Below are 24,633 nucleotides of genomic sequence, written 5' to 3' on the forward strand. Positions count from 1 at the left end.
TCACCATGTGGCTGTCTCAAGGAAGATGTCTGAGTGAGTTCCTCCAGGCTCGAGTTCCAGGATTGAACTGGCACCCAAGCTTGCTCAAAGGAAGTGACCAGCTAGAGCCACCTCTCCAGGGAAAGAGCCAGAAGGTCCTCCTGGAGAAAGCCAGCAAGCCAAATATATAGCCCTTTTACTCTTGTGTCTCCTCCTCTAAATGTCCATTCTTTAGTTCTCATCTTCTTTGATTTGATTATATCTTTAGAGTTACTTAAAACTTCTTTGTTAAGTTCACCTTTTGTGAGTTACTTAACCTTTTTGTGATTAATTTAACCTTTATAGTTACTTAACACCTTTTTGTATTAAGATCTTAAAAATAGACTTTGCTTAAAGTTCTAGCTTCACTCTAAGGTAAGAGCTAAGTACCTTCATTGTTCAATGAAGAGATTACAACTTTATCTTCCCAAAAAGTAAGGTCTAAGTAGGGTGGAGTAATTTAAAGTTCACAGTGCTCAATGTGCAGAGTTAGTTGCTTTGAAGCAAGCAAGTCTTCTGGCTGATGTTAAAAGTGCACATATATACAGACTCTCGATATGCTTTTTCAGTTTGTCATGCTACAGGACAGATCTGGAAACTATGAGGTTTTATTACTGCATGGGGAAAACTATTGCTCATGTAGAAATAATAACTGAGTTGTTGGATGCTATGCAGAAAGCTAAACAGCTAATGGTGATCCATTGTAGAAGTCATACTTACAGCAGAGATTCAGTCTCTAAAGGAAATCATAGAGCTGATATCACTGTGAAATTTGCTGCCAGTAATGCTCCACTGTATGTCATGAATTTGTCAACTATTGAATCTGATGATCTAGAAAAAGCTTATGTAGACTCAGGAATATAGAAATGGAAGGAGAAGTTTGGGGCAAGGAAAGAACATGCTTATGGGTTGCAGAAACTGGAAAACCACTGTTACCAAAAGACTTGTATACCTATTTGTGTCAAGCCACCCACACAAAGGGTCATTTTGGTACTTAAGCTATAATTGACATTGTAAAGAGACACCCAAATATCATGTTCCTTATCACCCAAAATGTTCAGGTCAAGTGGAGTGAGTAAATAGGGATCTCAAGACTATGGTGGGGAAGATCTGTACTGAAACTCACCTCCAATGGCCAGATATTCTTCCCATAGCTTTGTTTTACCTACCTACAAGACCAAGAGCAGATTTACATATATCATCATATGAAATGCTCTTTGGACATGCTCTACTACAAGCAAAAACTTGTAAGACACTTTATACATCTCTCTTAGGAGGAGATAGTCAACTTGCTTCTTACTTGAGTGCTTTACAGCAAAGACTCAAAGAATTACATGATATGGAATTAGTAATTCAAACTGGTCCTTTGGATTATTCTCTCCATGATTTCAAACCAGGAGATATGGTCTATGTTAAAAATTTTGCCAAGACATCAGCAATGCAAGAGAGTTGGGTAGGCCCTTACATTGTTGTGTTAGTTTCTCCATCTTTGATAAAAGATTTGGGTAGAGATTCATGGTATCATTGTTCATATATCAAATTAGCATATGGCATAAGTAACGAAAATGCACAAATCATTGAAGAAAAAAATGAAGAGATTGTAGAAAGTTAGAATCATCAGGCAAATTGAGTCTTCAGTCAAAAAGATCAGTAAGAAGAGGACCATTCCTCTAGAAGAGGATAGAAGAGGACAATGAAGATGAAGAAAAGAATTCAGGAATTAATGGACATTGTTAAAAGACTGAAAACTTATAAATTTAAAAACTTTGAAAATTTGCAATGAAGAAGATCACAGGATTAATGGACTGATTGATTAAAATTGTGGGGTAATGTATTATAACACAAAACAACATAACATATTCACATAAATGAACATAAATATATTTACTACCATGGAATTGCAGAAGAATTATTCAAACAAGATGAGGTGTGAAGAGAAGGAAGATCTGAAGTAGTGATAAGTATATTGAATGGAACAGTAACATAACACTAACATAACAGTAACACTGACATTACACTAGCAAAACAACATGACATAGCAAAAGCAACAACATAAAACAAATACAATACATAAACATGGTTAGGTTACATTGAATCACTACTTAAATGAATGAAACAATGTATATTTAGGGTACTAACAATGTTATAATTAGCTATAGATTAGTTAGTTATTAACAAAACTTAGTTAGCTACTTAGATATTGAGTTTTCATATAGAAATTTAGTTAGAAGAATTTTGAAGATATAGAATTAGTTAGTATCTAATCTTATCTACTTAATCCTGACTTGCATTATAACATACATAATATCATGCATTACATAACACAAATAACATATGACATCACAAACAAAACAAAATTATACATACATATGCAAATATATGTAATGTGTGTACACATGTGTATAATATGTATATAACAGGATTGAAAATTAATTGTATTATAATGTATGTATATGTATATGTGTAACATATATGTAATGTATGTGTAAATACAATGTATGTAAGTGTACTCATCTGTAAAATGGACCAGAAAAGGAAGTAGCAAACCACTTTTGTTTTTGCAAAAAAAAAATAATAATCAGAAAAGAGGTCACAGATAGTAGAACACAACTGAAATGATTGAACAACAATGTACCTAGTAAAGTAGCCACTAGGAATATCCTTGTACTCAGTTTACAAATGAGGAACTTAGGCTTGTAGAGGTTGTGATTTACTGAGAATTGGTGGATTTTGGTCTTAAGGTCTTCTGAATTCTAGAGAAACCCTCCAACCCTTTGTGTATACCTTCTTCCTTCATACATTGATCTTCACATAAATGAAATATAAAAATAATGATATTTATGTAGTTCTTTAAGATTTACAAAGAATTTTATAAATATTTTCTCATTTTATCCTCTCAAGAGTCTTGGGAGGGAGGTGTTACTGCCCCTATGTTACAGATGAGAACAAAGGCAAATAGAAGCAACTTGCCCAAGTATCTGAAGCAGAATTTACACTTGGGTCTTTCTGACACTAGATCCTAACTTTTATTCACTATGCCATCTAGCTTCTTCCTCTATATAATAACTTCTAATAATAATATGAATAATATAAATTATTCCTATCAGTGGGAAGGCACTCGATTAGGAATCAGAAGGCATTAGTTCTGGAATTACTTCAGCCACTAATTAGTTGTATGACTTAGTGAAAGTCAATTTACAGTCTCAGCTTCTCTAGGATTTAGTTCTTCATCTTCAGAATTAAGAGGCAGAACCAGATGTTCCTTACTATTCCTTTCTGCTCAAAAATGTAACATTTCTATTTATCCTTTTATTGTTCTTCCAATTCATTCATGCGTTATGAAACCTACTTTTCCATCCCCTTATGAAATGAAATGAAAAGTCCTGTCCAAATCTGAATTCAGATTTCTCTGAAAATTAAGAGGATTAGATGAGATGCTTCCTAACATCCCCACCCCCTCAAATTAATTATTCTATTTTCCTCATTTTTTTCAGTTCATTCAGACATTAGCAGTGCCCTTTCGAGATGGGATAAAATGCTGGGGCCAAAATTGGATTCATTCTTGGCTGCCAACCTGCAGAAGAAATCTCTTTCATTCTTCCTCCATGCTGTTTGTTATTCTTTGATGCAAACTATTTAGAAAAGCTAATATTAGCCTTCTCAGTCTATCAGGAGGCTTTGCTTTCCTGGAGTGACAGGCTAATTTCCTCCTTTTCTCTCCTTCCCCTTGCACCCTGCTACCCAGCCTGGGAACAAGAGGACAGGCTTCAAGCATCCTGAAAGGTTTTTCCCATTTTGTCCTTAAAATAAAAAATGACCCTGTAAATTGAGTAATGAAGGAGAAATCAAACTACTTAAATGTGAGAGGATGCAGTTGTCATCCTGGGAATCCAAAACCTAAAAAGAAAGTCAAAGAACTGGTTAACAATTTTTTTATAAAGTTCTGGTACCCAAGATACATACATATATGAATTTTATACCCGTGTAATTAGAAGAAAATTTGAAAACATAATTTAAAAATATTTTATTTTTACCCAACTGTCAGAGCAATTCTTTAATATTCATTTAAAAATTTTTTTTGAACTCCAAATTCTCTCCTATTTCCTCTCTCCCTCATTTCACCCCACCCCCTTTCCTGAGATGGCAAAAAATATGATATAGATTTTATATGTGCAATCATGTAAAACATTTTTTCATATTAGTTTGTAGAAGAGATCATCAAAAAATAAGGGGAATGAAAGTAAAATATAGAATTTTTTTGTCTGTATTCTTACTCCATCAGTTGTTTCCTGGAAGGCAGATAGCATTTTTCATCTTGAGTCTCTGGGATTGTCTTGGATCATTTCCATTGCTGAGAATAACTAGGTCATTCACAGTTGTTCATCAAAAAATTTGCTATTACTGTGTACAAGGTTCTTCTAGTTCTGCTCATTTCATGTTGCATCAGTTTAGGTAATTCTTCCCAGATGTTTCTGAAATTATCTTGTTCATCATTTCATATAATACAATAGTATTCTATCATAATCATATAACAAAACTTGTTCAGCAATTTCCCAAATAATAGACATCCTTCAGTTTCCAATTCTTTGCTACTGCAAAAAGAGCTACAATAAATATTTTTATATAAATGTGTCCTTTCTATCCCCACCACTCTTTTTAAAAAACCTCTTTTAGATACAGACCTTAAGAAATGGTATTTCTGGATTAAAGGTATGCTTAGCTTTATAGTCCTTTGGACACAGTTTTGAATTGCTCTCTGAAATGGCTGGATGAGATTACAACTCCACCAACAGTGTATTAGTCTCTCAATTTTTCTGCATTTCTTCCAACATTTATCATTTTCCTTTTCTGTCACATTGAACAATCTGATAAGTATGAGGTGGTACCACAGAGTTGTTTTAATGTGCATTTCTCTAAACAAGAGTAATTTAGAGCATTTTATATGATTATAAATAGTTTTCATATCTTTATCCAAAAACTGCCTGTTCATATCCTTTGACCATTTTTCAATTAGAACATAGCTTTTATTTTTATAAATTTGATTTTGTTTTTTATATATTTGAGAAATGAGACCTTTATCTGAGATACTTGCAAATTTCCCCCCAGTTTTCTAGTTTTCTTATAATTATGGTTGCAATGATTTTGTTTGTATAAAACCATTTTCAATTTAATCTATTAAATATTGTCTATTTTTATATCCTATAATGTCCTCTCTTTTTTCAAACTAAATTCTTCCCTTATCCATAGATCTGACTGGTAAACTATTCCATGTTCCCCTAATTTGCTTATTGTATCACCATTTATATTTAATGATGTACCCATGTTGACCTTATCTTGGTACATCACAAGGGGTCTGTCAATCTTTGCCATATTATTTTCTAATTTTCTCATTCTCTAATTCTCTCTAATTGTCAAATTGCAAGTTCTTGTTCCAAAAGCTTAGATCTTTTGATTTATCAAACAATAACTTACTATGGCCATTTATTACTAGGTATTGTGTACCTAATCTATTTGAATGATTCACCACTCTGTTTCTTAGCCAGTACTAGATTGTTTTGATTATTGCTTTGTAATATGGTTGATATCTGGTACTCCTAAGTCTTCACACTGTTTTTTTACATTGATTCCCTTGATATTCTTGACCTTTTGTTATTCTAGATGAATTGTTGTTATTTTTTCTTTCTCTATAAAATAATTTTGGGGCAGTTTGATTTATATGGCACTGAATATGTAAATTAGTTTAGGTAAAATAATAATTTTTATTATAGTTGCTCAACCATAAGAAATTAATATTTTCCAGTTTCTAAGATTCGACTTTATTTGTGTGAAAAGTGTTTTGTAACAGAGTTCATAAAATTCCTTGGGTTTATCTTGGCAGGTACATTCCAAAGTATTTTATATTATCTCTTGTTATCTTAAATAGAAATTTTCTATTGTTAGTAATATTTAGAAATACTGATTATTTATGTGGGTTTACTTTATACCCTTAAATTTTACTAAGATTGCTCATTATTTCAACTAGGTTTTTAGTTAATTCTCTGAGTCCACTATCATATCATCTTGAAGAAGAGGGATAGTTTTGTTTCTTCATTGCTTTTTCTAATTCCTCAAATTTATTTTTCTTCCCATATTGTTATAAATAGTATTTCTAGTGCAATATTGAATAAAAATGGTGATAATGACCATCCTTGTTTCACTCCTGATCTTACTGGGAAAACTCTCCTCTTGTCCCTATTAGAAAGAGTAATTTTCAAAAGAAATTCAAACCATTAATAACCATAAGAATCTTCCATATCATTTATGATAAGAGATGTATAAATTACTTCATACTCATATAAATGACAATAAATGTTGGAGGGTCTGTGGTAAGGTAGGCATACTAATTTACTAGTGCTGGAGCCACGAAATGGTTTGAACATTATATCAAATGGTTTTGGATTATACTTTTAAAATAGCCTAACTAAAATCTGCCTATCTTTGACTCAGTTAAACCACTAGTGGGCATTTATCCCAAGGAAAGGGGGGGGGGGGGCGGGCAACAAGTTTAAGCACCTATAATATGCCAGGCACTGTACTAAGTTCTTAAAAATTTTCTCATTTTATCCTCACAACAACTCTTGGGAGGCAGGTGCTATTATCACCATTTTACAGTTGAGTAACTCGAGGCAGACAAAGCTTCAATGAATTCCCCAGGATTCCACAACTAGTAAGTATCTGAGGCTAGATTTTAACTCACGAAGATGAGGCTTTCTGACTCCAGCCCTGTCACTCATTCCACTGTTCCACCTAACTGCCCCAATACCCATTAGTACCTTTCCTTATAACAAATAAAGTAAAATAAATCAACAACTTGATCATATCTGAAAAGATATGCCTATCAGGATTCCAGAGGAGACAAGGTAAAACCTGTTTCTTTTCTCCTACCACAGAAGAGATAGCCTGTAGGCAAAAATCCTGTTTGCCTCAGTTCCTCATCTGGAAAATGAGCTGGTGAAGGAAATGTATCTTTGCCAAGAGAGCCTCTAATGGTGTCACAGAGTCAGACACAACTGAGACAACTGAACAATAACAATGATCTAATGGGGACACTTTGAGAAGGACCATAATACAAAACAGGAGCATGGATCAAATATTTTTAAATGTTTGCTTTTCAAAGTAGAACTTTTACAAGTTGCTCACTCCAGTACTTTTTTTAGAGGGGATTTTTTTTAAATTTTAGGTAGGTTTTTTTTTTTTTTTAGTTTTTGGAAGTTTTTGAGATTCAGCTTTTTGGGGGGGGATTTTTTTTAATCATTTGATTTAAATCATGGTTTGTGATACCTGTCATTGAGCTATATGCTTTTCTTTATGCAAAGACTAGACAACTCCCCAAACTCTCAGTTGCCAGGAGGGTAGATGGAAAGCTCCTGGAAGGACATAATAGAATCGTCACAGTCGTAGGCTCTGGTTTTGTGTCCTGTGGAATTTAGTAGTGCTCTTGAATTCATTATGAATTTCCTGAGACTAACATTTGGAAACATCAACTCTGCATTATGGCTGACTCAGACATTTTCTTGAGCATTTTCAACACCAAGCTGATGAGGAAATATCTTCTAAGCTATATAAACATTTTTTCCTTGGTCAGAAGAATGAGACAGGAAAAATCATCTGCTCTACACAGCCCTCTTATTTGTTAGCAAAGAACCAAGATCATGTTTCACATATGGGAAGGATCGTTCCAGATGACAATGTGATGGGGGAAGGGTGGCAGTGCATCCAGGAAGCTCCTGCATCACTAAGGTCCACATACTTCTGTAGCATGTTTACAGAATGTCTCTTAAGGTCCTGTTTCCCCTAAAATACTTGCTTGGTATAGGAAATACCCTGGTAAGAAAATGCCTTTTATTGATGCAAGTCAGCACCTTTTATATTAGTCTTAGAGCCTAGAGTATTGAAAAGTTAAATGCCTTTCCCCAGAACATATAGTCAATATGTGTCATAGGTGGGATTTGAACCCAGAACCCAGTTTCCAGAATTTATTTCTATTTGTTATGCCATGCTACCTCTATTATGACTTGATTATCCTGTTTCTACTCTGATATGGAGTGAATACTTAATATAGATGCTATTTGGGAGAAGGGATAGGTCTTTTCATTAACAAAAATTAATTTATTAGATCCCTTGGCAGACATTCTAGAAGGAATAGAGAACCAATTCTTTATGGAAATGATAGCAAGATTTCTAGAGGGAAAGATGAATAAAAGCAAGTAAAGAAGGGATAGAAGTATTCTCAAAGGAGGTCAGGTAGAGGAAGGATTAAATTTATTCTAGTTGGCTCCTTAGTTAAAAGGCCAAGAAATGATTACTTGGTTTCATAAACTAGAACTAGAAGCAATAGGTAGAATTGGTAAAAAAAAAAAAGGTAGATTTAAGGAAAATATGTAAAAATTACAACTGCTTCAAAGAGAAAAAGGCTGGTGTGGCAGAGAATGAGCTCTTTATTACTGGAGGTCTTTAGCTGGACTGTGGATAACCCCTTGTCATTTATGATGTATATAGAGGCAATTCTTTTTTGGGTATAGATTGGACTAGGGGAGCTCTGGAAATCTCTAACTTTATTTTGACTGAGGATGGCCTAGATCTTTATTTAGTTCATTAGATGTAGAGTACCTAGGTTCTTTCAAGACAATACTTCTTTTTACAGATGTGAGGAAATCAAGATAGAAATAAGGTAAAAAAAAAACCCACACGGGGAGCCAGGTTCTGAACCCAAAGCCTCTGACTCTGGATCCAGAGCCCTTCCTTTAAATCTTCAGTTTCCTTTTCTTTCTTCCTTCCTTTCTTCCTTCCTTTCTTTCTTTCTTTCTTTCTTTCTTTCTTTCTTTCTTTCTTTCTTTCTTTCTTTCTTTCTTTCTTTCTTTCTTTCTTTCTTTCTTTCTTTTTTTCTTTCTTTCTTTCTTTCTTTCTTTCTTTCTTTCTTTCTTTCTGGTAGAAAAAGTTAGCATGCCATTTCTGTCTGTGGTAGCATATTGATCTGATTATATAGTTTTGTTTCCTGTTGTCTCTTTTCCTCTTCATGCTCCTTCTATTCAAATTCCAGTTGTTGCTTCTATTCTATAGTTTAGAATTTTCATCTGAATGAGTTTTCACTGTAATCCATGCTAGGTCCTTGAATGCTAAATCAAGTTAGGTCATTTCATTAGAGCTATAACTAGCAAGTTTTATACTTAGAGCAAGTGGCATTGAACAGATTCCAAAATTAGTATTTAAAGATAAGTTCAGCAGTGGTAGGGAAGGTAGAACTAACAAGGGGATAACTCATATGGGTTGCATCTACAGCAAAGAGTCTGGGAGTTTTCCATGTTGACTAATTAATTCTGATAACTAGGTACTAGGCTCAATTGTTTCTATGCTACTGAAGGCAGTGTTATTATCACTTTACATTCCAATTTTCTGGAGTAAAACACTTGTCACTCTTGATGTGGTTCTATTCTATGAAAACGCACAAATGTAGTCCTTAAATTCATGATGGAGAACCTGGAAGGACTTTTGTTATAAGTCCTAGATAATAAGTTACTTTTATTTTAGCAACTGGATTATATCATTTATAAGAAGAGTCAATAAATTGCTTAGGCAAAGGGATAATGAAATCAAGGTCTTATCATTATAAATATCAACCCATAGACCTAAAAACAAAGTAGAAAGTGCAGTTGATAACAATCTCATGTTATCCAGTCTGTCTCAGTGAACAATATATGTATGTGTATATTTACATTCATATGTACACATAAACATATAAAAACATGTATATGAATGAGTAAAAATGAATAAAGCATTTTTGAAAAGATATTTTATTTTACCAATTTAATATAATAATTTTCTACATAAGTTTTCTAAAGTTTATATGATTCAAAGTGTCTCCTTTTCTTCCCCTTCTCAGAGGTGGTAAGAAATTTAATTTGGGTTATACATGTGTTATCATGCAAAACATATTTCCATGTTGGTTATTGTTGTAAGAGAATACTCATAAAAACAAAACCCCAAAATAAATAACCAAATAAAATGAAGTGGAAAATAGAATGTTTTGATCTGCATTCTGACTCCTCTGGAGGTGGGTTAGCCTTCTTTGTCATAAGTCCTTCATAATTGTCCTGAGTCATTGCATTGCTGAGATTGCGAAGTCTTTCACAGTTTATTATTCCAAAATATTGTTACTGTTTACAACGTTCTCTTGGTTTTGCTTATTTCACTCTGCATCAGTTCGTCTAGGTCTTTCTAGCTCTTTCTGAAATCATTCTGTTCATCATTTTTATAGCACAATAGTACTCTATCACCAGCATATGTTACACTTTGTTTAGCCATTCCCTAATTGATAGACATCTCAATTTCCAATTCTTTGCCACCCCAAAAAGAGCTACTATAAACATTGTGGTACAAGTAGATTCTTTCTCCTCACTTTTAAAAAGTCCCTTTGGAATATAGAACCAGTAGTATTACTGGATCAAAGGGTATGCATTGTTTTATAGATCTTTGGACATAATCCCAAATTTCCCTCAAGTCCACCAATAATGCATGAGTATTCTAATTTTGCCACATCCCTATCAACATTTATAACTTTCCTTTACTGACATATTAGCCAATCTGATAGGTATGAGGTAAAACAACCTCAGATTTGTTTTAATTTGGATTTCTCTAATCAAGAGTGATTCAGAACTTCTTTATATGATTATGGATAGCTTTGATTTCTTCATCTGAAAGCTTCTTGTTCATATCCTTTAACTATTTGTTACCTGGAAAATGACTTGTAGTCTTATAAATTTGAGAAATGAGACCTTTATCAGAGAAATTTGTTATAACACCCCCCCAGTTTGTTTCCCTTCTAATCAATAGTTTTGTTTATACCAAAGCTTTTTAATATAGTTAAAATTATTCATTTTACATCTTATAAAGTTCCCTATTTTTTGCTTGATCATAAGTTGTTCCCTTCTCCTTAGATCTGACAGGTAAATTATTCTGTTCCCCTAGTTTACTTATGGTATGACTCTTTATATCTAAATCATATACCTATTTTGACCTTATTTTGGTATAGGGTGTGTGGTATTGGTCTATTCCTAGTTTCTGCCATACTGTTTCATAGTTTTTGTCAAATAGTGAGTTCTTATCCCAAATGCTGGGAGCTTTAGGTTGCTAGATTGCTAAAGTCATTTACCCCTAATCTATTCCATTAATTTACTATTCTATGTCTTAGCCAGTACCAGATTGTTTTGATGATTACTGGAATAAAGGACTTATGTGTTAAACACTGTGCTAGAAGATACAAATTGACAAATAAAACAGTTTTTTTTTCTCCTAAGAAACTTACATGCTAATACAGCACATTTAGAAGATTTCAGCTACAAATACGATGGAAGGGTCTCATAGCTTTTAGGATATGGCAGAAAAGCAGATGATATTAATGCCTCTTTTTTAGTGTCATTTCCACTGACAAAATCATATCATTTTGGGATATTGAACCATTTTTCAAGTGCCAAAGACTTTGATAGCAAGAGATTTAATTTCTGGATTGGAAAGAGCTATGGTTGTAGCGCCTGTAGGAGCAGTGGCCATGCTGGAAGATACTTGCCTGGAAGCATTGCTGTTCTTAAGGAACTTTGTTCAGGGTCCTGAGTTATTTCCATCAGAGTCTGAGAGGAGATGCTGGTCGAGGAGGGCATAGTGGCCTAATTTGTGTGGTGCATGATGACTCCTCTGTTTATTCTAGGATGCCTTGCTGCTTTAGCTAGAATGACTTGTTTGTGGGTGGGAGTTGGTTCCCTTCTCCAAAGGAGTTGCCTCCCCCCATGATGTCTGTGAACTAGAACCAATGATTGAATGCTGAGGGGTGGAAGAGAGATTCTGACAACACACATACACACACACACATTTGATTCAATTTACATTTATTAAGCAACAACATATGTAAGGAAGCATTCTGTTAAGTATGGAGAATTAAAAGCAAAAAATAAGTTTTTGCTCTCAATAATTTTACTAAGATGAATTGCTTAGTTTGAGTAACAGCAACTAGTCTCATTTGGAATAGAGATTGTGTGAAAGGGAATAATATAAAATAAATCTAGAAAGGTAGTTTAGAGCCAGAGATTTTTGTGTGTGGAAATATACATATATTCAATCAATCAAGACACAAACATCTATAAAACAATGTAGCTTTAGATTATTGGAAAATACTTTTCTCCCAATAATCCTGAGGGACAGGCAGTGCTGTTCAAAGGAAGAAGGTTGGGAACACATAGACTCATATCCCATTTTGCTTCTTATGGTGTGGGAGATGTTGGGCAGTCATTTAACTTCTATAATTCTATAAAAATTTTTTTTAAATTGTTTTTCAGATTACACGTTGGTAAAATTTTCAATAATTCTTTTAATGTTATTTTGTGATTCATTTTCTCTTCTTCCCCCATTCCCAAGAAAGCAAGTAATTTAAATTGACATGTATTATCATATGACACATATTTCCATGTTATGAATGAAGACATATCACACTAGAGAAAAATTCATGGAAGAAATTAAGTGAAGAATGGTCTGCCTCAATTGGCATTCAGATCCTTTCAGTTTCTTCTCTGAGGGTGGTTAGCCTTTTTCATTATGAGTCTCCAGAAGTTCTTCTGGAGCTTTGCATTGCTGGTAATAGATTTCATTAGCAATTGATCATCATGCTGCTAATATAGTTGCCATTACTATGTACAACATCCTCCTGGTTCTGCTCATTTCACTTTGAATCACTTCATAGAACTCTTTCCAACATTTTTCATCATCCTGTTTGTCACAACAGTATTCCATTGCAATCATATACCACAGCTTGTTCAGCTGATTCTATAAAATGATTATTTTCCTTAGGTCACATATACAAAGGGATAATTCTTTGACTAGATTCCAATAGCTATCAGGCGTGGAAGTCAGGATTCCAACTGGGGAATTCTGACCTGGATTGCATGGTTCTTTATAATTTATTGGAGGTGATAACATGCTGTACTGTCTTATAAGACTTGATGATAATTCTTTAAACTTCAGAAAATATTTTGTCAATCCTCAGCACTTACACATTTAACTCTGATGACTTCAAGCAATTGTGAGATTATATTAGTAACCTCATTTCCATGTTCACATTGTCAGCTGTGCACATTTGAAGAACATACTTTAGAGAGAAAAAATGAGGTAAGATGGAACAGCTGTGGAGCGACTAAGTGTGTGGAGCAGCTGAAATCCTATTAGGTGCTTCACTGGTCTTGTTCCCCCTCCCATTTTCGGGTGAAGAGCTCCCTATGCATTTGTTGCATTTTCATTGGTTGCCTTTAAAACTCGAGTTTTGTGTCACAATTTTGGGTTGCAATCATGCCCCCAAAGCATAGTGCAAGTCCTTTGGGTTCCAAGTCCAAGTGTACAAAGTCAGTGATGTGCCTTAGTGAGAAAATAAAGGTGTTAGATAAACTTCTGTGGGCATGGCGTCTGGTGCTAATGAATCAGCTAGTCATTATATTTGCAAAAAGAAGGAAAGTATTTGGAAAAGTGTTCTTGAACAGGCTTCAAAAAGTGCTCATGTAATCTCTCGAGTTGGCAATGAGGGAACTGAAAAAATGGCAAAGCAGCTAAGTTTGTGGGTAAATGAGATTATGGTCACTCCTGCATGCTTGCTCAGAACTCTCAGGACCCAGAGGGTAGCTACCTCCTTGATGGGGTGCCTACACTTCCCAGGAGATCCTTCTTGCTTTCCATTGGAAAACAAGCTAACCACAGAAAGGAAGGGAAATTAGAGTTGGTAGGTTGCCCCTTTCCTTTTTTTTTTTACCTTAGGGTTCTTCTGACATCACTGACCTGACAGCGTCCATTGTTTCTCCTCTCCTCTGCATTTTGAGGTTTATTTCATAGTTACCTTGTTAAGAAAAGTGCATAGTATCAGAATTAATGTCTTGTTATAAAGAGTTATATGCAGAAAAGTATATTTTCAGCAATCTCCTGCAAAAGATTATAGTTTTTGGTGGTTGTGGGAACCTAAGCCCCTATTTCCCATATTTGCATTTTTAACTTTCCTTCAGTTTTCTAGGAGTTAATTTCCCTCAGGAAATTTGAGGATTGACTATATGACAAAAATGTTTATGAAGTAAAGAATGACAAACTAGGAAATTGTTAGCCCATTGTGTTCAGTCAGCTTAAGAAACCACATGCAATTGATCACATAGCTAACCAAGTGGCTCTGTAGGGATTGGCCGTTCGGATAATTTTTTAAAAGGTTAAATACAAAACAACTCTATAACTGATAATAATTGTAGTCAAGAGTGGTCTAAAAATTTCAAATCTGTTTTCAAGGTCAAGTTGACTTTGAAGTTATTCAGTTGCTTTAGTTGTGTTTGACCCTTTGTAACTCTGTTTAGGATTTTCTTGGTAAAGATACTGGAATGTTTCATCATTTCCTTTTCCAGATAGCTTTCCAGATGAGGAAACTGAGGCAAGAGGGATCAAATAACTTGTGAAGGATCACATAGCTATTAAGTCTCTGAAGTCAGATTTGAACTCAGGAAGATGAGTCTCCCTGACTGCAGACACAGCATTCTATCCACTGTGCCACCTAACTGCTTTATCACACACACACACACACACACACACACACACACAATGTCAAACTGGTAAGAAACGGTCATTTATTCTCTTTTGAAATTTAAGTTAGTAGGTTAGATAAAATGTAAAATCATTTGTAAGGTTTGTAGATTTCAAAAATATACATCACTGAGACATATCCTTCATGCTGACTAGCATGAGAAAAACACAGGGACAGAAAGCCCCACAGCATCAGGATATCGGAAACAGAATTGGATAAGGTGCAAAACCATTCCATTCAAGGAACAAAGAAAGAAAGGTTGAAAGGGGGGATACTGTGGGGGGCGGATATGAGTAGAAAGAGAGAAGGAGGGAAAGGAAGGGGAACTGACAAAAAGAGAATGGAGAGGCAAAAGAAAGGGAGGGAAATAAAAGGTTGTAGGGAGAGACAGGAAAAGGGAGACAGAAAGACAAAGGAAAAAGTCAAGAGATAAGGGTCAGGGAGGTAATAGGAAACTCTTCGACCAGTGAAGATCTTTTCCCATCTATGACTTAGTATCTAAGACACTTAGAGGTATAATACTAATAATGATAGGTAGCATTTAACATAGCTCCTTAAAGTTTACACAATTCTTCATATGTGTTCATCAACAAAATGTATTAAACACTTACTATGACCAGGCACTATATTCAAACCTGGGAATATCAAAAAAGTCTCTCCCCAACCAGCCTCTCATCTCAGGGAATTCAGAGACTAATGGGGGAGAAAAATTGAAAGCAATTATGTAAAAATGGGAGTACAGAATAAATTGGAGATAATCAACAGAGGGAAAACGCTGAAATTAAGGAAAAGATATTCATTTGATTCTTGCAACTCTGGGAAGCAGGTACTATTATTATTCCAATTTTACAGATGTAGGAACTGAGGCCGAGAGATAGCAAATGTCTTTTTCAGGGTTACACAGCTAGTATCTGTCATTGCAAATATTTGAGCATGAGACATTCTGACTCTAATTCGCTAAGACTAACATAGGACACATAAGATAACAGGAAAATAAGGGGAAAGAGGATGAATGAGTCCTATGAATTTTCCACTTATATGATTAGAAGGTACAAAAGGAATTTATTTGAATATTTCAGTTGGACCTTGAAGTCTTTTGTTGGAAAAAAATCTAATGTAGGCAGGGATTTCACATAAAACTGTTGGATGTGACTTCAAGGACACAACTGTATCAGAAAAATGTTTCTTGAATCAGGCTTTTCAAAGGTCAGGTACATTGGTGCCTCTCTTTACATGCTCATATTATTGGTAATGGTAGGACTGAGTGTGATATTTTCTTATGCCTTTGGTTAATTTTATTTCTTATTTTTCTAATTGATATTTTCTGTTTGTTGCATTACCATGTATGTATTGCCTATGTATTCCTCCCTCCCTTTTCCTATCCCAAGAACCATCACATATGACAATAATTTTTATAGAGGGTAGCACAACTAAGATTGCAAATATTTTTCATACTTTTTCTATGTAACAGCCATGGCGCCCCCACCTCCAGACAGGGTTAGATTTGGGGATGCCTTCGTATGTATTTTCAGTTGTGTCCCACTAGATCTTTTTAATTTTGTTTCACTTATTTTTGATTTTTTAGTGTGGTGTTCTTTCTATTTACATTGTGGTGGCTACTGTGTACTGTATGTTACTCAGTTTTGCTTGCTTTACTCTGCATCCAACCATATAGATCTTTCTATGATTTTCTGCAATCATCATTTCTTATAGCACAGTAGTATTCTATTACTTGGTTGTTCAGTAGCTTAGTCATGTCGAATTTTTCTTGAGTCTCTCCCCATCCTGGCAAAGATACTGAAATGAATTGCCATTTCCTTCTCAAGTGGATTAAGGCAAACTGAGGTTAAGTGACTGGCCCAGGGTCCCTCAGCTAGTTAGTAAATGAGGCCAGATATGAACTCAGATCTTCCTGACTCCAAACCTAGCACTCTATCTATTTATTTATCTAGCTGTCTCCATTATATTAACATACCACAGTTTGCTTAGCCATTCCCCAGTGTTGGGCATCTACTTTGTTTCTAATCCTTATGCTATTAAAAAAAAAGTGTTGCTAATATTTTGGAGTATATGGGGATTTTTTTTTCTTATCAATGGCTTCCTTGGGTTATAAGCCTAGTAATGGCATCTCTAATTCAAAGGGTATAGATGAATGATGGCAAACTTTTTTAGGAGGGGCAGGTGATGTGAGAAATGTCCTCATGTGCCCATGGATAGAGGGAGGGGAGCAGCCCAGCTCCGTGTCCCTCTGACTTTCTAATAACAAATACTGGTGAGCTCTGTGCTAGGGTGATGGTGCATGTGCCCACAGGGCTCTGAGTGCCACTTCTGGCATGTGTGCCATAGGTTCACTACCACAGGTATGCATATTTTAGTAACTTTAGTTACCCATAGCTATGGCAAGTATATAAAAGGTTTCTCTTCCAGTGTTTTTTTGTATGATCTTTAATCATATGTGCATATAGAATATATTGTGGAGTATGGTGTAAGGCGTTTGTCTAAGCCTAATTTCTATCAGATTGTTTTCCAATTTCCCCAGCAGTTTTTAATCAAATTGATTTTTTTCCTTAGGTAATTTATGCTTTCTACTTTATCAAACTCTGGATTATTGAGTTCTATTGTTTCTGAATCTCCCTTGTCTGGTCTGTTCCATTGATCTATGTCCCTAGTCTTTAACCAATACCAGGTGGTTTTGATGACTGCTGATTTATAATATAGTTTGAGGTCTGGAAGTGCTGTTCCCTTTTTGTCCTTACTTCTTTTCATGATTTCTACTGATATTCTAGATCTTTTTTCCCCTCCCAAATGAATTTTATTATTTTGTCAAGCTCTGTCATGTATTTCCTTGGTAATTTGATTGGTATAGCATTAGAAGTGTGTAAATTAATCCTGGGTTGATTTTAAATTATAGTTCAACATTACTGATTCCATTAAAATTCATCTTTTCTATTTTTAGCTCCCATTGAAATAGATTCAAATGATAAGCTGTTCACCAAATAACTATGTCTGAAATGCTTTATTAGCTAGACCATTACTCTGGGAACCAAAAATGGCAATTCAAGGAATGGATTTCTACTTCCACCCTCATTACTCTTGGAATTGCCTTGTATTGTTCAAATGTTCGTTAACAGAATATGACATGAGTCTCGGGTCAGCAGAGAAAAAGTAAAGGAAGTTAGCTCTATTGAGAAGGAATATTCATAATTAGGGAGTCAATCAAGGAGAATGGGAACAGGTCAGGTCTTGCTGAGATCCTGATAAAGGATTTACTACCTAAATATTTAATGCTTAGTGTTCTCTCTCTCCCTCTCCCTCTCCCTCTGTCTCTCTCTCTGTCTCTCTGTCTCTCCCCTCCCCCAATCTCTGTCTCTTTCTCATTTATTATAAATACTTAGACCTGATATGCAAGGATGGTTTGGGGACTGAGGATGATTTGTGTTTTGTATGTATGTCTGTGTGGCTACCTGGGGAATTGGTTCTGAGTTCCCTCAAAAGCTTTCTTTTGAGCTTACCATTTTAAAAAAAAGTAAGTAAATATGTTTAAACAGATAGCAAACAGAACCCAGAGAAATCCTACAGACTAGAATATACCAGAAAACACACAAAGTGAATGAACTCTTTGAGGGGAGTAGATGAAATATCACCCAAGGGGACATTTCCTGAAATGGCTAGGGAGGCAATCTGGAAATCAGGGACATGGTGAGAAGCCAAATTTCCCTATGGCCTTTCAGCTTCTATATTCTGAGTTTCTCAGGGAGTTTACATTTTAATGGAGGAAGATAACACATAAAAGAGTGGTGGAATGGGAAATATGACTTCCCATAGGGCAAGTGATTGACATACCCTTCTTAGGAAAAATAATACTGATTAAAAACAAGATGGGGCTAGAATGAAAGCATTTTTGCAAATGTCCTAGAACATGTGGTAGGTTTGAGTCTGGCCAACATAAGATGAATGCCCAACCATTAGAAGCCCAGTGTAGGAGCTTGAGTTCTGGGTTGAAGTTGGAAGTTAGAGCTCAGAAACTTAGCAGCTTGAATGTGACTAGGAAGTAGTATCATGTAGTTGGTGCTTAGGTCCAGGATTAAACTATGAGGAGCTTTTGAACTTATAAAGTGTTCATTGCTTTTTACCTGTTATATTGTTCTCTTTTTCACCCCTATTTCACTCATATTTCCCTGTAGTGTGTTATAGCGTACCTCTTTTAAAATTTCCAGAAGGGTAATATGTTTTTTCCACCATTCATAGCTTTCAAAGGTTAACTTCCTAATCTCCTATGGCCTTAGTTTTGAAAAAAAAATACATTTAGTATTTGTCATGGATTTGGATAATCAGAAAATGCCAAACAAGATGCTATGCTATTTGTGGGAAGCAGGAAAGAAATACAAGGCATAGAGGAACCTTTCAGTATTTTCTGTAGAAGGGTACTAGGGATTGGGTTATGGGAGAATAGGCGATCTGGACAAAGTAGTGATGAAAACCAAGTAGATGATGCTAGCCTGTCTTGTTGAGAGTTGGGGAACAGGTTGGACAAGAAATAAAGTGTTGAGATAAAGGGAGAATGCTGGCTATGTCTATTGGGGTGGGGAAGGGAAGGGAAGAAGCATTCATGAAGTAAATACTACATTCTACACCTAGTATGTGCTAAGTGTTTAGCAATTAATATATCATAATAACTCATAATAACCCTGAAAGAAGCTATTATTAGCCCCCTTTTTCAGTTAAGGAAACTGAGGCAGACAGTAGTTAAATGATTTGCCCAGGGATACAAAGCTAGTAAGTAGCTGAGGATGAATTTAAATTCAGTTCTTGCTAACTCTGGATCCAGTGCTCTATTCCCTTTTCCACCTTGCTGCCTGGCAAATGATTCCCTCTCAGGTGTGGGCCATATGAAAGCTCAAGTTCTAAAAAAAAAATTCTACCTAACTCTATTTTGAGTTTATGGAAAGCACTCCCTTGAAATTAAGTACTTCCTATAGGACAACAGAAACACCAATGCAGCAGGTGGAATAAACTCCTTCAACAATATTTGTCTTAGGGGAAACCAGTTGGTTCAATTGATAGAGAATTAATTTTAGAGTTGAAAGATGCTGGGTTCAAATTTGACCTCAGATACTTCTTAACTGTGTTAAGTCACCTGGGCAAGTCACTTAATTCTACTTGCCTAGCCTTTACTGCTCTTCTGTCTTGTAATCAACATTTAGTATATTAATAAATACTCATCTTAACCCATCCACATCTTCTTTTCCTGTTCAATTCTTGCATATATTCTCAGATGTAGGCCAGGATACTGGTGGAATTGGGAAGCCTGAATTAGCCTCTCCCCACTCCCGTCTCCTACAACATCAGCTAAAATGGTTTTGAGCAAAGATGCTATGGGGATATGTGGAGTAGTTAACTTAGTGCCATGACCCAGAGATGTCACTAGTAGACCCATACCCTAAAGAGATCAAAGAATCGGGGAAATGAGTTATATGGATAAAATGTTCATAGAAACTTTTTTTTATAGTGGCAAAAACCCAAGAAGAAGAGAATGCCTATCAGATGGGGGGAATGGCTAAACAAAATATCGTGTTTGACTATAATGGAATACTAATGAGTTGTAAGAAATGACAGAAGGGAAAATTTCAAAGGAGACTTGGATGACTTGTGTGAACTGATATAGAATGAAGTGAGAAGAACCAGGAATATAATTTTACATTAACGTTATAAAGACAAATAACTTTGAAAGACAAATCTTAGTAATGTAATAACCTACCATGGTTCTAGAGGGACTAATGAAGCACAAGAGCTTGGTGATAGACTCAAGACTGAGAATAAGGCATACATTTTTAAACAATGCAAACAATCATTTTGCTCAACTATACATATGGGGCAAATGGTATAATAGGGAGGAAGAGAAGTGGGAAGGTATTGGTTTAAGAAAAGATAGAAAAGGGGTCATCAAAGCATTTTTAAAGGCATAGAAGAGAACAGAAATAGGACCAGACGGAAACAGGGAAGCATGACAGCTTTGAAGATTACATGTTGAATTTATTATATACTTAAAAGGAAAAGTAAGCTGCACCTAATAGATATTCATAGTTCCATGTACTATTCTTTTATTCTATTTTCCAGTTGACTTTGTAAAGGAAAATAGTCATTTTGTTTAATTTTTATTAGATTCAGAATTTTAAATTTAAAAATGTTTGTATTATCCCCAATCTCCCCATAAGGTAAGGATGCCCTTTCCCCAAAGGATCAGTTATTATAAAAGCCATTACAAAAAGATTCATTAAGAATTAGTGAAACCATGCTTGATTTCCCTGCATTTTTGTTAATTCTTAGACTAGGTTTATTTAGAATGCTATTAAAAATAATATGTGATGTTTATACAAAGTACATTTTGTGTAAAATAGGGAAATTGTCTTCCTTTTTTGTTACAGGATTGGCTGGCTTTTCATTACAATTGGCTGAAAGAATCATAGGGTCTCCTGCTAAATATTTTCATTTTGCTGAAGCAAGCAATTACTACTGTAGAGTTAAAAAGATTAAAAAAAAAAGAAAAACAGAAAATTTAACAAAACATCACTTTCTTCAGAGAAGGTATTAAAACAAAGGAATCATGTTTAACTATCAAAAATTGTTTGTAGAGTGAACTCCTGTAGGGATTGGGCTGGACAATTTCTCAAGTTCCTTCTAGTTATTAGATTCTGTGATTCCATACAGCAAGTAAATAGCAGAGCTGGGATTTGAATCCAGGACACTGCGGATAAGTCTGATTTGAGGAAAACCAATCTAATAGTCAGGGCAGCTATACGTATTAGATACTGAAGATAGGAAGACTCAGTTCTGACTCAGACATGTACAAGTTGTGTGACCCTGGGTAAGTCACTTAAACCCATTTGCCTCAGTTCCTTATCCTATAAAAATAAGCTGGAGAAGGAAATGATAAATGATTTCATTATCTTTGCCAAGAAAAACCCAAATGAGGTCATGAAGAGATGGACATGGCTGAAATGATTGAACAACAACAACATCTTAATAATTACAGCTATCTAAAATGATAATGTGCTGACTTAAGGAATGATGTGTATCCCTTTATTGGAAACATTCATGTGGCAGTTGGATAGCTACTTGTCAGAGATATTATGCAGCGGATTCATGCTTATATATTTGTTGGACTTATAGGGCCTTGGAGACCCTTTCCAGCTTTGATATTCTACATTTCTAAAGGATTCTACTTCCTTTTAAACAAGCTACAAATCATAACATGCCACATCCTGACTCAGGAACAGGAATTTGTAAGTTCTAGGGGAAACTGGCACCCAGAGTCATGGGGAGGGGCAGCAGAGATGGACCCAGAGAGGAGGTACCACTGCTTGGGTGAGAGAATTTAGTTGAGGTGAAGGTAATGGGTAAGGCCAGTTGAATGCTTTGGGACAACCCCCTGCATTGTTTCATCACTATCCTCAGGAAACACTATGTATGGCAATTTGGAAAAGCTGACAAAAGAGATGATGATGGGGCAAGGTATATCACATTTAGTAAAATGGAAGTTGTTTAAAAGAGGCAGCACAAGTCTGATATTTTATACCCACAAAAAACATTTAGAGTAAATAAAGATAATAAGCAAATAATCAGAAAGTAAACTCCAAAATAAACTCAAAGAGAACAAAACAAATGAAAATTTAGAAAAATTACGATTAAATAAAACTAAGAAAATGAATCAAAGGGTAAGAAATAATAGGGGGCATTTTCATATGTTACTTAATTAAGAAAGGAAGAAAAGATAAAGAAATAACTGAATAAACAAAAGAGAGAAAACTCAATAAATTCTTCCCAAACTAGGGCTGGAAGTAGGAGAAAGACAGACACTAGATTAGGCTCAGAGAAATTTAGGCAAAACTAATCTTAGACACTTAAGGGGAAAGGGATTTAAAAAGCAATACGAAAGAAGCAAATGAAATAAAGCAATTTTAATATTGATAACATTAAATGTGAATGGACTAAAGAAGTCCCCAAAAGAAAGAAGAATGGCCTTTAAGGAAAAAAAAAACTCCATAATCTATTGATTCAAGAAACAGAGCTCAAAGGCATATACACAGAAAAAAGGGGAAGCCTATAATAAAAATTCAAGCAAATACAGGTGAAGACTCAATTATTCTACCAGACCAAACCCCTATGTAATAATAATGATCCACAATAATAAACAAAAACTGGAGTTTGTGATTTTGCATAATTTTTTTGCATTTGCTTATTTAAATTTTTTGGTTGGTGGTACTGTTAAGTAATAAAAAAACTAAAAACAAATATCAATAAACCTAGAACCAACCTTATGACAAATAAGACAAGAAAATCTAATTAAAAAATGAACAGTTTGAAATCACAGAAAATGATCAAAACTTTCTATCCAAAGTTACTTGCAAACAAAACTGAGAATTCAAAGGAAAGGGGATTATCTACCAAAATATAAAATGCCCTAATTAATGAGAATACCAAAGGGAAATCTTAAACTTCTAAATTTCAGAAAGAAAATGGAACTAGCTATAAAATAATTTTTAAAAAATGCTCTAGTCTCAATATCATTAACGAATATTCAAAACTTTAAAATAAAATCCTAGTGAAAAGACTAGAGTAAAAGACATATTATGGCAACACAAATAGCACTTTTCTCCTGGGGTTATTGTAAGGATCAAATAAAGTAATAATTCTAAAAGTGGTTAGCACAATGCCTAGTATTTGGTAACCATTAAATAAATGTTAAGCATTATTATTTTAAAAACCATTCATTGTGATCAAATGGAATTTATACTAGGGATACCAAGATGGCAAAGCATTAAAAAGACTGTCTCTCTGTCTCTCTATATTTGACTTTTATATAGGAATCATATTTAATATGAATATAACTGCATATTGATATCAAAACAGAAACATCTCAAACCACATAAGAGAAGTAAATAGACATAGGAAAAAGTCCTTCAGGTATGTTTTTACAGCTAGGGCAAGGGGAGTGAATTCATAATCAAACAAGGAATATAGATCATCATTAGAAATAAAATAATTTCTATTACATGAAATTTAAGAAGGTTTCTTATAAACAAAATAATGGAATATGACATAAAAGGAAGCAGTTAGGGGGTAAAAGTGTCACATTTTAAGGACCCCAATGCCAATGTCCCTGTTTTGTTTATCTTTTTCTTCTCTCTCAGCACTAAATATAGCAGTGAGTTAACATATGTTTGCTGAATGAATAAGTGAATGAATGAATGAATGATTCATTGAATCCCTTTAGAATTCAATCAAATTTATTACTCTGGACCTAAGTTGGGCTAGATCCTGGGACCACAAAGGGAGAGTTTTCCTACTTTCCTCCTCATTCTGAATGTTATGAGTCATTTTGAGTTTTTAGAAAACATTCCTCACATAATTATAACTTTTGAAGTTAAGCAAATGTTCCAGAGTGACTATTGATGGTGTTCCTGTAAAAAGACAAAAAGACCAGACTATTTTAGAAAAAGCTTTTGAGTTCCGTGTTTCTTTATTTCCAATGGCAATGCAAAAAAGCCACCCGGTAACCGCTACAGAAAAAGCTCAAAACAAATTATAATCAGACAAGAAAAAGGAAAACTTGAAACAACAGTGGTATTTTTGCAGTCAATGTAGCGTAATCATACACATATGGATCCTTTGGATGCAGACTGACATGTATATGTATTTAGAGACAGGAATGAATGGTGAATGGTGAAATTTGGATCTCATTGTTGTTTCCTTCTCCAACCCCATTGTGGATTCTTGTATTCTCTGTTTCTGATCCCAGCTCTTAAGTGGGCATCAATGATTCTCAAATCTTTGTTTCCACTACAGACTTGTGTTGGGATTAAATGAAGTCAAGTGATATTAACAACAACAACAACAACAACAGGGTGTTGTTAGTTATAGTATGTTGGGGCAAATGGGAGGAAGAAGGTTTGAGAGAGGTTAGATTCTAAGTCTTTTAAGGTCCT

General features: G+C 34.8%; 1 long non-coding RNA gene across 1 annotated transcript in view; it reads left to right on the forward strand.

Moving 5' to 3' along the window:
• Positions 1-22,901, forward strand: part of LOC130455906 (uncharacterized) — an 86,741-nt gene extending 63,840 nt beyond the window's left edge. Inside the window, exon 3 of the long non-coding RNA XR_008914175.1 lies at positions 21,073-22,901. This is a non-coding gene — a long non-coding RNA (uncharacterized LOC130455906). The remainder of the gene's footprint in view (positions 1-21,072) is intronic.
• The last annotated feature ends 1,732 nt before the right edge of the window (positions 22,902-24,633 follow it).

Source organism: Monodelphis domestica, chromosome 8 (assembly GCF_027887165.1).
Source record: "Monodelphis domestica isolate mMonDom1 chromosome 8, mMonDom1.pri, whole genome shotgun sequence".
Lineage (NCBI taxonomy): Eukaryota > Metazoa > Chordata > Mammalia > Didelphimorphia > Didelphidae > Monodelphis > Monodelphis domestica.